At 43.2% G+C, this 16,744-nt stretch overlaps 1 protein-coding gene across 50 annotated transcripts in view; it reads left to right on the forward strand.

The window, feature by feature from the left end:
• LOC141577207 (trafficking protein particle complex subunit 9-like) overlaps positions 1-16,744 on the forward strand; it is a 180,826-nt gene that overhangs the window by 79,415 nt on the left and 84,667 nt on the right. For 43 of the 50 annotated variants that reach the window (XR_012506017.1, XR_012505982.1, XR_012506001.1 and 40 more), the window contains 2 exons: positions 14,866-14,925; positions 15,117-15,278. The exons of 3 other annotated variants lie outside the window; for them this stretch is intronic. The gene's annotated coding sequence lies outside the window, so the exon portion shown is untranslated. Of the gene's footprint in view, positions 1-14,865; positions 14,926-15,116; positions 15,279-15,806; positions 15,931-16,744 lie in introns of all 50 variants that reach the window. 4 more of the 50 variants (XR_012505977.1, XR_012505984.1, XR_012505985.1 and 1 more) reach the window with 2 other exon arrangements.

The following is a 16,744-nucleotide window of genomic DNA, read 5'->3' on the forward strand; positions in this document are numbered from 1 at the left end:
CGTGTCTGTTGCAGCTGACGTCCACCTCTGTCGGCCTTGTCGTTAGTTTGCGGTAGTGAGTTTCCAACACCCCAGTCAATTGTGAAGGAAGATGCTTTGGCCGACCTAGGAACTTGGATTCTCACCCCCACCATGGTTCATCTCACCCGGTGAAATTGTTTGGCCACCACCATCATGCTGACCATGAGGCCTTGTTTCTCCTTTCATGCACTGGTCCAAATGTGGACACTTCATTTTTCACTGAATTTGTCTCGCTTCAGACAGGAGAGAATATCTGAAGGAGTCCATCACATTGTGGGTGGGGAACAGATCAGAAGTAAATGTTGCAAGTAGAAGGATTCTAGTCTGTCCGGGTTGGCAAATGCAGGCTGGGATCTGTGATGGCCGGGCTATGCCCTGGACACAGGCCTTTCCCGTGGCTCCCGAGAGCCCAGGAGTCGGAGTGAGAACAGCCTGGCCTGGGTTCCTCCATCCTCGTCTGCTTACTGACAACTGTGTCTGCTAATTAGGAGCTCCCCCAAACCTCAGGCCCTTCAAATCTCAGACCACGGGAGAACCTTGAGTCCCTTCTCCTGGGCCTCCTTTGTGAGAATACAGTGCCTTCTGAGGTGACCAGTGGCAGGAGATGCCTCCCCCTCCAGGGAGCACCCTTTGGAGGACTGTGACTCAGTGCACCATGCTGTGAGCTTGTGGGGTTCCGGCCGTGGTCCCTGCAGAACCAGACTTGAGATGGGCTTAGTGACGGATATAACAGGACTGATTCCAGGGCAGGGCTTGGGGGAGGGAACAGTGGAAATTGAATGTGACCTCAATCACATAGGTGGGTGCTGGGGCTGTTACTAAAATGGGGTGTCTGGGAGGTACCTGCCAGGAATCGAATTCCAGAGTAAATGGCAGACATGAGGCATATTTAAGATGCCATTTGTCATGCAAGTTAGGACTTCAAAGAGGCAATCGGGTCTATGGCCCTGGGGCTCAGGTGAAGGAGCCAGACTAGAGATACACGTTGGGAGTCGTCATTTTTAGCTGGTGTTCACAGACGCGCATGTGAATTAGATCATCTTGAGAGCTGCAGACTGAGGCTGAGGGGGGCAGGGCTGTGCCTGTGTTGGAGGAAAGCCCAGACCATGCAGCATTCGTGTGTCAGTCTGCGGCGTTTGGGATTTTCAGACTAATGCCATTTATCCTTAAGGGGCCGGGGGTTGGGCAGGGCCAGCCTGGAAGAAATCTGAAAGGAGGGTCGTGGCCACGTGTGTGTCTTGGGAAGATGCAGATTCTGCAGGGTCCTGGAGATTAGACTTCTAAGAAGCTGGAGTTGGAGTGGGGAGAAATTAGTCACAATCACCTGTGAGGGAGGGAGGGCGTCCTTGGGAGTCGCCACACTACTGGACTTGCTTTCCAATGAACAGAAGGCAATCAGAGGATCTGAGGTGAGAATAGATGGGCACTGGGAGGGGAGCCAACCTGGAGAATGGTGCGTGCAAAGTTCTGGAATAGTCTCCCTGAAAATTTGAGTTAAAAATACCCAGACTCTTAAGAACATTGATAGTGACTGGGGAGGAGGCAGTTGTTTTTCTGGCCTCCTAAGGGTAATGCATGTATTCAGGGATACACAGAAGATTCGGGCAGTCCTTTCCCGGGGTTTGATCCTTACCAGGGGGAACAGTGCAAGTTTAAAGGGGGAGAAGGGCAGCGGAGGGAAGCTAATCAGTCCCCGTGTCAGGTACCAGTCGGCAGCCCTACTTGCGTGTTGCATTCTCATCCATGCCTCCCAGGTGGGCGATGGCAGCTCCCTTTTGCGGATTGGGAAGCCTTCTCAGAGGGGTTAAGGAATTGGTCCGTTTAGCGGCTAGTCAATGCTGTAGCAGGATTCAAGCAGGGCCTTGTCAGACTTCAAGGGCATGTTCTCTCTACTAATTCCGGTACCTCTCTGTTGACCTGGATTGGTGAATTGGGTCAGTTTTGGAGCCTTTCACAAAAAATACGATTTAAGTGTCTCAGGACAGTTTCACAAAGCTCAGTGTTCTTTGATGGTTCAGAAGCACCGCAGTGCTTTTCGCCCCACAGAGGTAAGGTCTTACTCCTTGCCGATGACGTGGTTGCAAATGACGTACAGGTGCAAAACCAGACTCAGCAGCTTCAGAAGGGAAACTCTCCAGTTCTCCCTTGATCGGCTTTCTTCCACGGGATGTAACTGCTGCAGCATAGGCCTGAGCTTTCCATATGGAGTGAGGGTTTGATAACCAATGTTAGCATAAAGCGGTCAGATGAAGAAAATCGACGTTGACAATTTATTTTTGGGTTACATTAGTGAAGATATTCTATCAGTTAATGACCCATATATCGAATGAAATTGAGTACAGAACATTGCAATTCTTACTTTCTATTTAGAGTTCTCTTACAGAGTAAGGTTGCCTGCTTTGGAACGTCAGCTCCACCACCACGGCACCTATCAGTGTTTTGGTGTGATTGCATTTACGCAGTGAATGTAATCTGGGCTTCCTCAGCCCCAAACACTCCAGTGCAGAATCACGGGCTGTAGCCATCTCTTAGTCAAGCAAATACTTCTAAAATTATATGATGCCAGAAAAGAAAGAAGAGGGAGAGAGAGATTGCCTTTATCAAAGTTCCTTTCTATTCTAACTGCAAACTGTTGTTGAACAGCTCTGGTTTCCTTTGGATATGAATATATACATTTCTTTGCATGTAACCCGGGTTTTGGACTAGAACACCAAGCTCTTGCTGTCCACAAGCCACAAAAATAGTAGCCAAATTGCACAGGTGTGAAATAGTTTATACTTTTTTCTGAGAAAGAATCCTTGAATTTGGGACTTGGGCTGTGATTTTTGCTTTTTGCTTCCCCCACCCCTCTTGTAATCTCTCACTCCTTCCCACGTGGCCCCCAAGAGTTCGTGGTTTCAAAGGAGTGGGCAAACACCCAGTTGGTCACCATGTACTGTTGCTATAGATGGAGCCCTGCCAAGACCTAAAGGACATTATCAGAGAGGACTTCCTGGAAGAAATGGGCTCTACATTCAATCGTGAGGACAGAGTAAGTGTCAGCCAGGAGAAGGAGTCAAGAGTGTGGCTCAGGTGGCAGGTGCAGCCCGGGCAGAGGCCTGGAGGTTGTGGGGTGAGGACCTGGGGAGAGTGTCCTGTGTGGTCCAGGGTGGAGTGTTCCCCTGCTTGGGAGGACCCTGGAGAGAGCCTGGGGTGAAGGGCTTTGGAAGACGTTGGGTTTTATTTGAATAGACACTGGAGGCAGTGAAGGGTGTCAGCAGGAAGTGACCCTCAGGAAATGTACTTCTGGTTTTGCTTCTCATAATATTCTACAGACAGAAGGGTCGGGACGTTCGAGAGCAGGTCTGTCTGCCCTTTGAGACCCACCCCGTCATTCATTTATTCATAACACGCGCACTTCTGTGTGTCTAGGGGAGAGTGGGTGGACCCTCATTATTAAGCAAGATGTATTTGCTTCTTGTGAGCTTAGCAGTGTCAGAAGTTGACTTAGCCTAGAATGTTCTAGGAATAGAGGAACAAGTTGCGGAGGTTGGAGGGAGGGAAGTCTTGGGAAACAATCAAAATGAGCCTGGAGGTAAGTGGGAAGTAGGAGCAGGACAGGGGGTCCCTGAGGTCACTGGGGACCTGGGAACTGGGGTGAGGCTGGGTGAGCAGTGTCGGGGGTGGGGCTAGAATTCCACCAGGGAGCCTTTGAAGGGTTTGAAGTGGGGTGATGTAATCAACTTTGTGATTTGGGAAGGCTGCCGTTGCTCTGTGTGTGTGTGTGTGTGTGTGTAGCGGGGAAGAGGTGGAGGGTGCCACCAACTGGGGGGGCCACTAAAACACCATTCACAGGCTGGGAGAGGGGCGTCAGGGCTGCTTGGGGACGGCTGGGGCAGTGTGGATGCCGGATTTCCTTATGGGGAGGGCTTGTTATCGGGGTCGCCCGAGAGGCGACTTTTGGCTGGAAGAAAAGAGATGGAGGCTGCCAGGTGGACTTTCCTCTTCTCTCCTTCCCTGCCTTGTGTTATGATCTTAGCTCAGCCAACTTTTGGAACAGAAGAGCTAAGTTCCAGGGTAGCCCAGGACTTTGTTGAGCTGGTTCGAGTGAGATCTGATAGGATTTAGATTTCTGTTCAGATCTGCATGTTCACTTATATAGAAACCTCCCGTCATTTCGATTTCCATGGGGTATTTATTCTTGATAAAGATTGCTTTCTTGGTGAGAGGAAATTTAATACAGCTGTTGTCTTTCTCAAAAAAAATCATATCTTTAAAGAAATTTAATATTCAAAATAATAGCAAAATTTAAAAATGATAAAGTAAGGCTTTGGTGTAGTTTCTTTGGTTTCTGAGCTAATGTGGAGTTAGAGACTTTGCATTACTTAATAGCACATCCTAAGTGAGCTGTTAGTGAGCACCCCAGGCCCCACCTCTCAAAACACCATTAAAGTTTGCTCTGAAATAGTGAGGTCATAAAGGTCTTGTTTGCAGAATTCAGTTTGTTTATATTATGCAGCATAGCTCCATGTATAAAATAATAATAGGTTCAAAATTAAGAAAGTGCAAGATAATTGTTTTTTTTAAAGCTGAAACATAAACTTTCTTGTGCTAATGTTGCAACTGGAAATTTTGAAAAGAAAAATCCTACTGTAATATCATCTACGTGGAATACATATATGACTTCCACATTTGAAAAGTAACGGCGCAGTGGTTTTAGAAGTCAGGAGCATTCCACATCAGATACTGGCAGTGATGGTTGCTGGTTTTCAATGGAAGAGCCTAAATTTGCCTTCTTAGCATTTTTTTTTCTTTTGTAGTGAGAGGGCTGAGTAGTGCTTTGCCAGCATGAGTTTGGGGCAATTTGAGGGCAGATGTCGTGTACCAGCAGTGAGATATTTCCAATGCGTTTAATTTTCCGGACATCACCAGGGCACATGTGGGGTTTGTGCATGCAGGCTGGGATGCTGCAGGACTCCCTAATCCATCACCGTTATGTCCTGGAGCTGCTCCGGTTAGTGAATAATTTTCTGTGCCTTGGAGGTAAAGTGGTCTGATGCAAATGATCAGATATGTAGTTAAAGTGCTATTACTTGAAATAAGAGAAACCTAGAAATATGGCTCTAACAATACAGGATGAGGGAGGAGAATTGGCTGAGCTGCGTGCAGTGGGGAGTCTTCTCAGGTGACTCCCACGCCGTGATTCCTGCCAAAATCCGTCCCAGCCCTGCACGGTTGTCCTGCCGAAGCAAGCATGCACTTTGCTCAGAAACGCACTGAATTTCCTTGCGCCTCTGTTTGTTGGCTTTTTTTGAAAGCACATCTTGCCCTTTGCTTAAATGCCACCCCTGCAAGTCGCGTCATACACTCATCCTTCTGGACCTCGTCCATACATAGCTGCTGAATGGATGAACAGAATGTAGAATCTCCATTTAGTGAAACATTATTCAGACGTAAGAGTGAATAAAAAAAAAAAAGAGGAAAATGAAAAAGGCCACCTCTTCTGGGAAGTCCACTCTGACTGCTCAACCTGCCCTTTTCTCTTTGAAACACAATCACTTATGCTCCACTCTACTCTTTTTGATACTACTTACAACCCTCTAATAAACTTTAACGTTTTCAAAAAAAAAAAAGAGATGCTGATACCACTTCAACATGGACGAGCCTTGACAAGATCATGTTAAGTGAAAGGAAGCAGACACACACGGCCACATATTGTTGACTTCAGTGATCTGAAATGCCCAGAATAGGCACATGCAGAGGCGGAGAGCAGGTGAAGTTTGCAAAGGGATAGGTGGAGGGGGGTTAGGGAGTGACTGCTAGTGACAGGGGGATTCTTTTGGGGTGATGAAGTTTTCTGGAAATAGATGGTGATGAGGGCTGCACAACCGTGAGTGTGCAGAAGACTGCTGAGCTCTGTCTCTGGGAGTGCCTGTGGTTGGGGGCGGCTTTATTTTCTTCTCACCCTGCACTCTGAAGAGTCATCTTGTGCAGTGGCCTTTCTACTAGTGTGAGTGGTGAGAATCAGAGACTTTGCAGAGTCTTGTTTCTTTTACCTCCCCTGCTGAGTGTAGGCAAAATAAATTTAAGCCTGAGAAAGTGCTCCATCTGCAGAAATGTATTTCAGTTTTGCATGATGTAAAAATCTTGAGAGCTTTTTAATTGTTGAGGACAGTCTGTGGGGGGAAATAGCCCGTGAAGCCTTGGGGAGACCTGGAAAATCCGCGCTTCCCTCCCTGACACGGGTGGAGTATTCACCCCAGTTCAGGCAGTGAAGGGCCCAGACCCGTGATTGGAGTTGACAATCGTGAATATTTACGTGTATCCGCTGCTTCATCTTGGATATTAATTTCAAGCTGAGTCATTTGTGGCGGCAGCCTCATCCTACATCAGGAATTTATAGTATCTGCTCTTTGAGATGAAGACCTGACAGAGTTTATTATTTAACAGTCTCCCTTGAATTGATATCTCAGATTCCTTTGTCAAAAGCAAAACAGCAGAAATACAGACGTCCTTTAATGCCAATATGACCTGGAAAGGGTTAAGTCTCTGTGCATCAGTGGCCTTCTCTGCGGTTGGGGATGATGATAACAGTGTTTCCCTCAGAGGGGCTGGTGAGGGGAGAGTGAGGAGCACAAAGGGAGGACGTACAGGAGATGCTCATGAATGACTGAATTTAGTGCTCTCAGCCTGGTGAGGCCTCAGGGGCAGAGATGTCAGAACAGAGCATTCCTAGCCGGAGCTAGATCCGTGTTGGCAGCTGTTGTGATCAGTATCACAACTGTGGGTTATCAGGTAGTTTTAAGACTTGGTAATATGAATTCATGAATAATGTTAGAAGACTAGACATCTCAGATTCAGTTTACATAGTTCTCAAGATTTCCTCTGAGAAATGGATGGTTTTTTCCCCATCTTAAATCTGAGATGAGTCTCTAAAAAATTTCTGTATTCCTCCATCTTTTTGCTTTAATTCTCCATTTCTTAAAAAAAAAGTTTTTAAATTGAGTTAGTGGGGACTGAACTGAGGGCCTCATACATGCTAAGCACATACTCTCCCAAATGAGGTATAATCTTCTCCCTGATTTCTTTTAAAATTTACTTTCTTAGTATTCAGAGGTTAGAGGCCTCTAATTCTTTTTCTGGAGACTTGTCCATGAACCTGTAAATCTATTATTAATGGACAAAACTTGGTTTATTAAAAAAATGAATAGTATATTCTGCAATCCATCCAAAAGGAAATGTTCATTGGCTTAAAATGTTTCTCCTTTAAGGTGATTTCTCCTTTTTGGTCTAGCTCAATTTATTAACAGACATCCTCATCATCATAATGACCAAACTCTCTCTGAGTGGACACCTCCCTAAGGCTAAAATACTTTCCTCATGTTTTACTTCATAGCAGGTGTTTGACGGTAGGTATCAGTGTCTCCTTTTTTGCAGCTGAGGGATTGAGAGATGGAGAAGATTGTCCCAAATCACACGCAGCTGTCGGTGGCTAGCTCGGTGCTGGAACCCAGGCTGCACAGGATTCATTCTTAATTGCTTCTCTAATCAGCCTCCCGTTGAGTGGTTACCCGAACTCCTGTGACTCCATAAATGGCCGATTTTAGTGATCTCAGCCTGATGAGGCCTTCAAAGGGGAGACACCAGTGAGAATGTGAGACAGAGTGGCATAAATTAAAATTGTACATTTTCACAGATGTTTAATTCTCAGGTAGTGGCATAAAAAGTTAATTTTTATGTATTTTAGTGCTCTGTAAGCACTAAAACAAAACATTAAAAATAATTCTAATGCAAATGAGAAGGGGGCTTTGAAAGTCCAACCACTGCAGATGATGTTACTTGTTTTTCTCTAGTGGCCCTTATTGACAGAAATACTTACAAAGAATGAATTGGTTTTATGTAGTCTTAATATGGAAGAAAAGATTGTCAGTGAATATTTTAAGAAAATCTTTATTCTTTTCTTTCCTGATGATGTAGATATAAGTTGTTTTCATGGCTTAAGTACATTTCCTCATTTGTGAAATTTGAGTAATATCGTTTAACTTGTCTGACTGTGAGAGTTAGTAGCCTTGTATACAAAGAACCCAAGAGGTGCTTAGTAAAAATGTGCTGTCAAAATGACAGATATTTTAGAAGGATCAACTCTGAATACTAAAGAGTGTGGCTTATTACTGATGCATATTTAATATGTATATATATGATATATATGAATATGGCTTAAAGTAACAAGGATTCATTTATTTTTTTAGTGCACTATGAAGTTTTAATGAAATCTGTATCATTCTAGTGAGACAGGGACTAGTTAAATTGCCTTAAGCAGACGACCTTGAAGGTTATTTACACAGAATGTGTATTGTTAGAACTCAGATGTCATGTTGCCGTGTAACCATCCACTCAGACATTTAAATTCGTTGGATTCTGACATCCACATTGATCATTTTCAGGGAATAAGCTTCTCCCTTTTGTGATTTAAGAAAATTTTTATCTTTTTTCCTGCACTCTTAACAGGTTTAAAATATCAAAATATTGATTTGACATGTAACTTTTTTAATAGAGACAATAAAGCTCATGCTGCTTTATTATGTAAATAAATGTTTTTGTATTTCAACAAACGTATGATTTCCTGGATTTTGAGAAGTATGTTGCAAGATACTTAGATAACCTACTTTCGGAAAAATACAGACGCGACTTTTATGAATATAGGCCTAGTACAGATCTGTTCATTTTTGCTACAGTGCAAGACATGAGGCCTAGGAGAGATTTGTTGCCGATTGCAAGGAGGACAGATCCCATGTCTCAGTCTCCCTCCTGTAAAATGAAGTGGCAGGACTGGATTCTTTCCTCTTCTAAGATGAGTTTCCATGAGCCTGTGTCTTTTGTTTATATTCAGGAGTATTAGCAATATCAGATTAAATACTGAGTTACCCTCGCTTCCCCCGAAGCAAAGTGCAGTATGTGCTACAGAAGCTTTTAGTTATCTGATTCTCGTTTCTGATCCTTCAGGCAATTTTTGTGTTGCATGCTTCCTGGCAACCTGGAAGGTCTTTTTAGCCATAGGTGGCGCTTGTTGCACCTTCTTACCGTCTTAATTTTCCTGTTTGTTAAAGAAGGCTTAAACAACGTTATTTTGTTTTGATTTCTTTGCTTGATGCTTCAGAATAGCACAATGTCCATTATGTCTGTCTACGTGGAAAAATTGTTCTGCTTATATTTTAGTTTTATTCTGTCATCTCGCTGTGAACATCTCAGACTTGCTGTGTGAACAGTGGCATAATCGGACTTTTCTTCCAGTGTTAGAAACCAGTGAGCCGGGAACTTATAAAACAGCTAGTAACGGCCTCTGGAGTACCTTATAGCTGAAAAGTGTACTGAGTTCCCTGAGTATTGACCCCGCTGCTGTGTGTTAATTGGTGGTAGGACATTTGGTACATATAGGAAGGGGTGTAGTTTTTTGACTTGGGTTTGCGTGCACGCGCTGCCACTGAGCCATGTGAGCCTGAGTCAGTTCGTTCTGAGTTTTTCCCTCGTCTGTGAGATTGGGACGTTGGTATCTGCTTTGTAGAATTGTGAGAATTAGAAATTATGTAAAGGGTTTACCACAGTGGGTATGTCAAGAGGGCTCATAATCTTTAGCTGCTGTTTGGTGTGAAGCCATCATTTTATAGTCTTTGGCAATTACTAAGAAACAGGAAAACAAGAAAAGCTGGTTTATGATGAAAGATATTTGAGGAGGTTCCATAGTTCCTATACCCATAATTAAGCATCAGCAGAGTCAGAAGTGTTACACAGTCACCCTGAACCAACATTAAGCCACAGAATTTTTTGTTACGGGGATCCAAAACTTATATGCATGTTGTCTCCAGCAGCCAACTGAGAGATGACACAAAAAAGTAGGCAGGCGATAAATGTCTTCTTTGTTACTGATAAAGCCACGTTCTCCATGAACTTCAGGGCTGTGGGAAAATGTGTGTCATGATACTGTGTCCCAGAATTAGAGACTCACCCTGTCCCAGGTAACTCTGGGACACAGCGAGCCTTCCCTTGAGAGGACCTGCCGCTTCATGCACAGGGCTGTCCTGACATGGAGCTGAGCATCCCAGGTGTTTCCCAATGGTGACCAACACTGGAGGGAAAGGTATGGTTTCACATTCCCTGCTTGTCTCCCCGGACTCACACCTCACCCTGTTAGTGTGACGAGGGCTAGCTGTGATCCAGCGGCCAGGGGTATGAAGGGAGAAGCACTCTCCATGGCCCAGAGGAGTGGGGAGGAGGCATCCCCTACCTAGTTTAAACAGGTGGTGGAATGGAATGAGAGGGTGCTCCCCAAGAGTTTATTAAAGGAGAAATAAGGATTTTCTTTGGGACTTATACTAGCCAGGAAACACATAATATTATTAGAAGGGAGACTTGTAAATCACTTTTATATTAAGTTGACATTTGTTGAACACCAAAAATGTGCTACATTCTTTTCTGAGAGTTTTACAGAAATGAATCCTTCAATCTTCTCAACAAGCGAGTAAGGAAGGTTTGATTGTTATCCCAGTTTTACAGTGTGGAAATTTCAGCACGGAGAAGGTAAGTAAGTTGGCCAAGGTCACAGAGCTAGTAAGTGGCAGAGCTGGTATTTAAACCCTGGCTGTCTGGTTTTGAGGCTCCCAGAGATGGGCTTTGGGTGTTTAGAGGTATCTGCATCCCTGAATCTTTGTACCACTTTGCATTAGTTAGCCCAGAAAGGACAGGGAAAGGAGAGTTACACAGGTGCTCACTGTCATGTCTCGGCCACTGTCCACGAAGTGTGCACTGTGATTAGCGTTAATTATTTTCTAGGCAGTAGATCTGTTCTTATAACAGAAATTTAGTCCATTGAGTTAATCTAGAAACCCTTCCTGCTCTGCTTCTGTCCATGGTTGCCATGTGACTCCCTGCCCGTGATTGGGCTGTGGAGAAGAAAATATACTCATGGTTGAACTCTGATATTTCAGTCTGGTTCATAGTTTCACTTCTTCTGTTACATTAATAAGTTTCTGGTTTTCTTGCATCAGTGTGTCATGAGTTTGGTTAATGTGAATCCAGTCCATGGGAGCCCAGGGATGCTAACGGTATAATTTCTGAGCACACTGTCGCACTTCTACCCGTGCAGACCTGTCTGGAGGATGTCCGCCTTCCTCACTGATTTCTCCAAACAGCAGGGTCCTCTCCCACCCCCGGATGTGAGGCTGGGAGCTCTATGAGTTGGCCAGTCGGTGGGCAAGTCCACCAATCAGAAAATGATGAAGTACCCGGAAGTGGGCTTAATAGAAGAAAAGGGCTTCCAGGTAGTCCGATGAGCTGTTCGAGTCCATTTTGTAAGAAGCTGTCCACTGTGGTTGAGCTGCTGCTTTGCTGTTGAAAAGTCTGGATTAGATGAAGGGATTTTAAAAAGGAGAAAGGAGTGATTTCATGTGGTACATCCACACCGGTGAGAAGTGATGGTTGACCGCCTGTGTGAGGCATAGACAGAGTCTTACAAACTTCATAAAACAGCTTTAAATGCTCTGCCATCTGACTTCACTTCATATGGGGTCCAGTTCATCACTGGTCGTGCTGAGAGGGCAAATAATTGATGATGGCGGAAAGGACACGGAGGCATCAAAAAGTCTCAGTCATGTTCCCTGTTTAAAGGATGTGGCACAATGTAGTATATTTGAGCTGGTTTTTCACTGAACAATTTTTAGTGTTTTCTGGGACTCCCCAGTGCCCCAAGGCTCCATGCAGCTGGGTGTCCCCTCAGAGCAGCTCTGTCAGCGCTTGCCCTGGGCTGACGTGGTGTCACGGGGAGCAGGACGGTCAGCGTCCACGGCTCCTCCGAGATACGTCTCCTCATCCGCACTGCCGGGTTGCTCATCCGTGTCTACTTAGTAGGTTTGCTGAGAATCACACGTGATGGTTGTCAGGTGTGATTTGTGATTGTCTCTGTGATTGGCATATAGTCAGTGTTTGATAGAAACCCTTGTTTTTTTAGTATAATTGTAGCAGCTAGATTGCAGTGGTTTTTAGTCTGTATTTTTTATAACTTTATTCTTATTTTTAAATATGCACTTATTTTTATTTATTTTTTTGGAGGTACTGGGGACTGAAGCCAGGACATTGTGCATGCTAAGTAGGTGCTCTACAACTGAGTAATGCACACCCTCCTTGTCTGCACTTGAAAATAAATATTGCAATACACAAAATAGATCTTAAACACCATCATGGGACCTAGTCTCTTTATAGACAATTGAACACGTTTGCTATTTCAATAAGAATAAATGTTGTTGAGACATACATTTCTGAATCTGTTAATGTGCTTAAAAACGATGATAGGTAGTGATAAACACGAGTCTTTGATCCAGTACTTCTTAGGGTCTGTTTTGCCATCAATGGAAATTACATTCTACAGAGAAGGCTAATTGGGTCTCTTTGATATTTGGATGGTTTAGCAGATGATCAAGGCTTTCAAAAGCTGACAGAATTCTATTTTAAACTAACTACAAAGTTATCTTCTAGAAGTTGGAATTCCTAAGCTTTTGAAGTGTCCAATAATCCAGGGAGTATGTGTCTGTGTCTGTGTGAACGTTTGTGTGTGTGATTTCAGGAAGGTAGAAATAAGTTCCATATAGACTTCTGATACCTTTTTCCTCCAGTTCAAGGTGTAGGCATATATTTACACAAATAAATTCATATTCTTTTGTCATTTGGCATATTGGGAATAAGAGGTTGTCATACTTGTTTCAGAAGGGTTGGGGAGCATGAGCTTAGAAAACGGGAGGAGAAAGAGGCTGGGAGGCACTTCACACTCTGTGAAGGATTTGAGGAACAGTAGCTTTTCTTTTTTCTTCTAAAGCAAACTGGCGCTGAATTGTAACATACTATTACTCAGAATTGCTTTTCTGATCAGATACAAGTGCCTCAGATTTTTGAAGGCAACTTGAATGATGAAATGTGTTTTAGCAGTTATCTTTAAAAGTTGTTTTATTTTTCAAGTAAAAGGCTATAACCTGTTCTTTCTTCCAGCGGTACAAGACATGCTCATTAATCTATGTACATGATCTGTGTGCTTAGTTTTTTTTTTTTTTTTTTTTTTTTGAAATGCTTGTTTCATTGTGGTTTGAATGAATGTTTAAAATTTCTGGATTTTGATGTTTAGAACATGCTGATTTATGAGAACCGTTAAAAACCTGATTGTTTTTGGTCCTTGTTTGTTGGGGCACCTTATTGATTTCTGTTGTCTGTTAAAGAGGGAAATGCTTCCTCTAGCCTGCAGATCATTAAGTGAATGGTTTGCAGTGTGCCTTTAAAATTCTTTGAATGCATTGAGCATGTTTGTCCAGTGAATTTTGAATTGACTCATTGTAATGACTTTGCTTTTGTTCTGTGGCTTTTGCTCCTCTCCACAAGAATTTGAATTCTCTGTGGCATTTTGTATACGTGTTATTAACAGGGGAAGAAATTTTGCATTTTTTACAGAGCTGGGTTTTCCTATCCCCTCTGAATGCCATCTATACTTGATACAATAAAAATATGTTATTGCAGTGCATAATTATTTCATAAAATATTTTTTGGCATAATCAGAAACAATGACAAAGAATGATAAAAAAATACAAAAACCTTCCTTCCTTTGAAGAATAGAAATGAGGTGGTCAGGCTCACGCCTGCTTTGTGCCTGACACACTTACTCTCATTTCATTGTGTATCATGATTCGGAGATGGAGTTGCTGCAGGTTTGTAGATTTTTGTTTTAACATTTGTGTTGAATTCTTTCTCCAGGCTGATGTTTCCTGTTGTGTTTGTGGAAAGAGTAGAAGGGAAACAAATAATTTGTTTTGTTTTCAGGAGTCCTGAGTTGATGAGAAAAGTGTTGAGGGTGTGCTGAGGAAAAGAGTGACACTCCCTCTCCTCCCGGCTGAAATTGATAAACAAATAAATCAATTAAGTGTATCGATATTTGACCAATAGTAGTTAGCGGGCCCAAAATGGATAGATATGCCCAATGGAAATTACTGAGTTCACCTGTAGAATTATGTGCTTTACCAAGTAGAAGCAGCTTAGAGCAATCAGAAAAATCAGTAATATGATGAGATATAAAAGGGATATCATATCTTTTATTTCTGAAACTTTTCTACGGTAAGTTGTGTAGAGCTAAAATTAATTTTCAAGCACCAGTATTTAAGAGTGTGGGTGGTTCTGTAGGATCGTTATTCACGGATGTGCCTAGACCCTGCTAGAGTGGCTGAAGATGGCAGGAAAAGACCCAGAGGCAGGATTTGTCATCCTAGGGTGTCCTTCATAATGGTTCCATGTGAAAGCCCATGATTGGTTTAACAAACTGTAGCACACCCCAGCCGGCTGTGAACTTTGATAAGAAAAAAATATGCTTAGAAACTGCTTTACAAGCAAGTGCCTGTGCATCCTCACACCAGTCTCCTTGCCTTAAAAAGCAGAGACAATGCTTTGCTTGCATAGTTGAGGTTTTAGATAGCACTCTGCTGGTTGCAAAGCAAGGACCGTGGCCCTCAGCAATAAACGCTGGGCTTGTGTGCTGTTTGATAGTCTATTATCCCCAAAACAAGGACCTGACTGGTCTGGTGGTCTGCTTTGTAATTCACATATATAAAAATGTATCTTGTTCCCCTCACCCCATGACTTCCCTAAAGATACATTAATCCTTTGTACTCATTGTGGATTTTACAATCTCTGCCTCATCCCTTCTTTCCCGAAGTTACTCCTTACTATCTCACAACTGTTGATGAATTTTTCCTTTGATTATACACAATAAATATGGGAGCATTTGAGAGGCTCGTGGAGTTGGCTCCCTACTACCTCTCGATTTCTTGACTTTTTACACAGAGTCTTGAATAATCATTCTGTGCTGTTAAGACTTCTGCCAGCCAGATGCCACAGTTCCAGGTGAGAAGTATGCAGGCTTTATCTCTCCTACCAGAGGGAGAAAGAGGAGAGAATTGAGATATGCTCCCCCGTGGTCCCTTCTTGCCCCAGAGCCACTGCAGTTCACCTGAAGCCTTCTGGCCTCTGCTCAGAGGGCCTCTGTCCCAGGACTGACTGCAGCCTTTTCTTCCCTTGACAACATTTCCTTTCAGAAGTTGGTCTCTTCTCTGCAATTCCACCCTGGCAGATGTGATGGTGGTCAGCGTGCTGGTTGGCAGTCATTTGGGAACTCCCAGGAGCCATGCTGATTCTCAAGAGTCCCTCAATCGGGGTTACAGAACAGTCGAGAAACGAAGGAAGCCCATTCACGTGAGGTCAACAGAGCATTACATCACTTTTATTTTATTTTTGAATTTTCAGTGGAGAAATTAATTGTAGCAAACTGTTCCAGATTTTCGGCCGCCTGCTTTCCTCATCACCACTTCCTTGCTGGCTCTGGTGCTTGTTTTACAGACCAGGTTTCTTCTCTGGTCATTTCTAGCAGCTGGGCTTGCCAAATCCTTGATCTGCATTTGAAGCAGAATGCTTCTTCATGATGTGAAACTAATTTTCCTATTTCTGAATATTTCGTGTACACTCAGCAACTGTTTCAAGTGAAATGCTCTTGTCCAATTTCGGTTAACTCACATTTGCTGATCTCCTGCTTTCATGCTGAAGGCAGTTTCTTCTTCCTGTAATAAAATTTAGCAATTTGCATTTACTATGGGAAGGTACTGGCCCAAGGTGCTTTTATTTTTAACAGTTTTAATACAATTCACCCATTAAAATGTACAGCGGTTTTTACTCTATGCCCAGAATTGTGCATCCCAGTCAATCTTAGAACATTTTCTTCCCCCCAACAGGAAGCCCCGTATGCATAAGCAGATATTTCCATCTTCCCCATCCTCCCCCAGCCCCAATGAGCCACTCTTCTCTCTCTGTGGATTTGCCTGTACTGGACATTTCATTTAAATCGAGTCACTTCATGTAAGTGGAACCGTCTATTGTGACTGACTTCTTTCACACTGAGTAACGTTTTCAATATTTGTCCACGTTGTGGCCTGGGTCACTACTCTATGCTTTGCTATTGCTGAATAATATTCCACTGTATGGCTGGGCCCCACTGTTTACCCATTCATCAGGTGATAGGCATTTGGGTTGTTTCTGCTTTTTGGCTGTGATGAGTAGTGTCTCCGAGAAAATTCCTTTAGGAGTTTTTATGTGGACATTTGTTTTCAGTTCTCTTACGTGTGTGCCCAGACAGCAGAATTGCTGGGTCATTCAGAAACCAAATTTTCAACTCCCTGAGGACCTGCCAGGCTGTTTACCAAAGTGGCCACGCTGTGTTACGTCCTCACCAGCAACTGCTGCCTGCTCCGCTTCCTCTGTGTCCTCATTAGTGCTTGTTATTTTTTTTTATTATTATAACCTATTGTTGTGGGTGTGAAGCGGTTTCTTCTAGCGGTTTTGACTTGATTTCCCTTAGAGCTAATGATATTGAACATCGTTTCATTGTGCTTATTGGCCATTTGTATATTTTCCTTAAAAAATACCTTTTCAGATCCTTTATTCACCTTTTAATTTAGTTGCCTTTTTATTGTTGAGTTGTAGGGTTTTTTTTTTTTTTCATTTGGAGATACAAATTCCTAATCAGATAAATGATTTGAAAAAATTTTCTCCTGTGTATTGGTTTTTCACTCTCTGGATGGTGCCCTTTGAAGCAAAGTTTTAAATTTTGATGAACTCCAATTTATCTCTGTTTTCTTTGTTCCTTGTGCTTTTGGGGTATTATATAAAATCT

This window comes from Camelus bactrianus, chromosome 3 (genome assembly GCF_048773025.1).
Source record: "Camelus bactrianus isolate YW-2024 breed Bactrian camel chromosome 3, ASM4877302v1, whole genome shotgun sequence".
NCBI classification, from domain to species: domain Eukaryota; kingdom Metazoa; phylum Chordata; class Mammalia; order Artiodactyla; family Camelidae; genus Camelus; species Camelus bactrianus.